Source organism: Arachis ipaensis, chromosome B06, assembly GCF_000816755.2.
Source record: "Arachis ipaensis cultivar K30076 chromosome B06, Araip1.1, whole genome shotgun sequence".
In the NCBI taxonomy this organism is placed as follows: domain Eukaryota; kingdom Viridiplantae; phylum Streptophyta; class Magnoliopsida; order Fabales; family Fabaceae; genus Arachis; species Arachis ipaensis.
Window position 1 is genome coordinate 13,491,869 of NC_029790.2, and position 4,190 is coordinate 13,496,058.

A 4,190-nucleotide genomic window follows, 5' to 3' on the forward strand; every position below is an offset into this window, starting at 1 on the left:
GAAGGGACTGAAGAGAAACCACACTACCTAGCACTCCAACCACCACCATACCAACAATACTAATAATTTCCTGAAGGATTCAACTGGGAGCAACTGCAAGAAGACATACATCATCTGAGAGAGGATGTCAACCAACTCAAGGAACAACAAAAACAATGGGACCAAGTGAATGAGAATATACAAAAACTCCAAGGGAGCATGGAGCACATGAAGAAGGAGCAGCAAGATCAGTTCGACTGGAGAGAGATGCAAAGTGCACTCAACAAGATAGTGGAGCAAAACAAATGGCAGCAGAGGAACCTTGCTGAGTTCAGAAATCTTTATGATGCTAGAACCATCTCAAAGAGGCAATATGATATCAACACACAAGCGAAGTTGAATCACTTGTGTAATACTGTGGCAGCCTTGAACCCCGGATACCCAACATTCATGCAAGGGATGGAGGAGTTAAGCGCAAGACAAGAAGAAATTCTGGCTAAGCATAAAGAGGATGAAAGAAATTATATGAGAAGGCTGGGATTTTGGAAGCCCAAGGACACAAAGGCGCAAGAAGAATCCTCCAAGAAGGATGGTGATGACTCCTCCCCTTCCAAAAAGAAAGACAAAGGAAAAGGGCCAATGAACTGAAGCTGCTCAAGGTTGTTGAGTTCCATGGTTGACACTCTTAAATTTCTGAATTTCTGCTTAGTTTTCTTATTGTTTAAATTTTTGTTTGATAATAAGTTACAATGTTAGGATAGTTTATGTTTAATGCTTAGTTTTCTTATGTCCTGAAGTCTTTTATGAGTCCTTTGAATTACAAGAAAGAAAATGCAATGTTATTTCAAGTTTTATCAACATCAATAAAAGAATAGTTTGTTTTCATAAGAGTTGTTGTGAGTTGTGCAAAAACAAGAGTAAAAGAGACTAAGACCAAGTGGGACCATTCAAAAACTAAGAGATAAGGAACTGAGTGTAGAACTTTGCATGAAAAAAAAGAGAGTGGGTCATGAAAAGCAACTAGGCCTGGAAGGTATGACAAGTAGAGGCTAAGGGGTGATCCTTAAATATCCATAGAACCAAGAAGTAGTAAGCAATAAAGACCCAAGGCTCTGAGCATCAACTACTAGGATGAAAGGAAACACTAAATAGCTCAAAAGAGTTAGAGAACCTAGTAGATGCTTGTGGTGAAGATGTGTCAAGAAGAGACTTGGGCAAGTAAATTCTTAGGGGTGTTTCAACACCTAGTACCCTAAAGCCAACTGGTTTGGGAGTGCTAATTGAAAGCCTAACTAAAGGGTCGTCTTGAGACAAAACATTTAGAGTCATGGTCAATGAAAAAGAAAAATTTAAAAAGAAAAGAACAACCAAAAGAGAATGGAATAACTCTTACTACTTCAAGGTAACAATCAATAAAAAGGGCCCCTGAGGCATATACTTGGAAGAAACCTTCAGGGATCTAGGAGTTCTTTGTGACATTGAAACAAAAATATTCATGCATATGTTAAGCACTTAGCCTCATCCTTAGTAATGTTTGCGTCCATTCAAGGTCAAGTCTTAATTCATCTAAGAACTACTCACATTGATTTGCTTGGGACAAGCAAAACTTAAGTTTGGTGTTGTGATGACTTGCATCATTTACCCTTTTTTCTTGCCTAAAAGGGACCATAAAAGAGTGTAATCTCATTTGATCATTGCAATTCATGAAAAAATTGATGAATATTATGGTACATTACTTTGAAATGGGTTTATGCTAAATTTCAGGTGAAAAAGGGCAACAAAAAGGGAAGAAAAGAACAAAACAAGCTGGGCGTGTGAAACTGGCGTGCCACTTGGAGCAAACGCCACAAAAATGTATGGGCGTGGCATGCCAGTATTGAATTCCAGAAAGGACCCTCAAGTCATCTATATGGGCGTGGCACGCCAGGAACTGGGCGTGACACGCCAGTTATGATTCCCAGAGAAGCATGTTTGAACATTTTTACATGGGCGTGGCATGCCAGTGCAGTTTTCCAGAGAGGACTCCCAAAGTCTTTACATGGGTGTGGCACGCCAAGAGCTGGGCGTGGCACGCCAGTGTAAGTTTCCAGAGAGCAATGCCGAAGGCCACAAAAGGGGCGTGGCACGCCAAGCTGGGCGTGGCACGCCAAGTCCATCACATACTATGGGCGTTCCACTTGAACCATGGGGAGTGGCACGCCAGTTCATCAATCCAGAGGGGACAATCACTTGGGCGTGCCACTTAGTATCGAAGGCGTGGCACGCCAGTCTCAAATCATCACTTGGGCATGCCACTTGAAGACCCAGGCGTGGCACGCCTAGCTTAAAGGAGTCACATTAAAGTGGGCGTGCCACTTGAACATTAAGGCGTGGCACGCCAGTACAAGTTTCCAGAGAAGAGGCTGAAGGTCCAAAAAGCTGGGTGTGCCACTTGGTGTCGAAGACGTGGCACGCCAAGCCCTCATCCTCACTCAAGCGTGCCACTTGAAGACTAGGCGTGGCACGCCAATGTTGAAGAAGGTACAAGCAAAGCTGGGCGTACCACTTGGTGTCGAAGGCGTGGCACGCCAAGCTCTCATCCTCACTTGAGCGTGCCACTTGAAGACCCAGGCGTGGCACGCCAACATTTAAGAATGCCAAAGAAAAGCTAGGCGTGCCACTTGGTGTCGAAGGCGTGGCACGCCAGCTACTGAACCATGGAAGAATGCTGGGTGTGGCACGCCACACATTGGACGTGCCACACTAGTTCAACTGACCAGAGAGAAGAACCAAGCACACATAATGGGCGTGGCATGCCAGACCCTGGGCGTGCCACGCTAGTTCAACTTTTCAGAGAGGAGAAGAAAATGGAAAAGGCCTGGGCGTGCCATTTGGGCTCAAAGGCGTGGCACGCCAGGGACACCAACACATGGGGGCGTGCCACTTGGGCTCGAAGGCGTGGCACGCCAGGGACACCAACACATGGGGTGTGCCACTTGAAGAGTTGAGCGTGGCGCGCCAAGCCAAATTGGGGGCTGGGCGTGGCACGCCACTTAAACGGCTGTCACACGCCAGCCTGGAAGGTCACGTTTATTGAGTTTTTTTTTCTCTCCAAATTGTATTTTTCTTTTCTCTTTTGTATTTTTCTTTATTCTAGTGCTAGGAGTAGTATAAATAACCCCTAAAAGTACTGAGAAAGGGGTTAAGTTGTCAGCTATTAGTTGTTGAAGTATAGTTAGATTTACTTTTCACATTATCTCTTCCATCTCTTGTACTTTCCTTTGAGCTATGAGTAGCTAAATAGCTTTGTTGTACTTGATGGATTAATGATAGTAAATTTCTTCTTCTCTTCATCTTCTCTTTGATTTGCTAGAAGGAATTTCGTTTTAATATTAGTGTTCAATAATCTTGGGAAAGACGTTGAATGCAAAATGGGTTTCATGGGAACCTTGGAAAAGGAAACATGAAACCATGCTAGAAATCCCTTCTCACACTTGAGTAGGATCTGGGTTTTGGTGTTTGGATATGGTGATATATAATCCTCCCTCTACTTGGACCTATGATGATGTGTGGTATAATCAGGGACCAAACATATCTCTTTTCATGAGCAATTAGACCAAGGAATTGGCTATTGATCAAGATCTGAGAGATTGAGTCACCAAGGGATTGGGGCTCAATCAATCATGATTGCCAAGAGGTCAATGAGTTGCATGATTGAAGATGAGATGAACTGGATTTAATCCAAAGAGAACAACATCTCCTTATCTCAATGAATTCCCCTTATTCTTACCTTCCACTTTCTTTATAGCTTTCTTTACATTCTGTCAATCCCCATTCCCATTTACAATTAAGTCATTTACGTTTCTGCACTTTACATTTTTGCTATTTCCTTTTCTGCACGTTACTGCTTATTTTTACTTTTGAGTCATTTACTTTCCTATTCATTTACAATTCTGCAACCACACTCTATATTGTTTAGCTTAACTAATTCACCAATTGATTAAAATTGCTCAAATCTACCAATCTCTGTGGATACAATCCCACTCCACTATGGATTATTACTTGATGATAATTTTGGTGCGCTTGCCAAAAGAACGGATTCATCATTTTTATAACTGTTGATTAAAAAAATAATCAGCATGGTGCTTAAGGAATTTTACGTTGGAGATTTTTTTTGTCTCAATAAATTTTTATTCCAAGATAATTAATTGATTTTAATTATTTAAGATTAT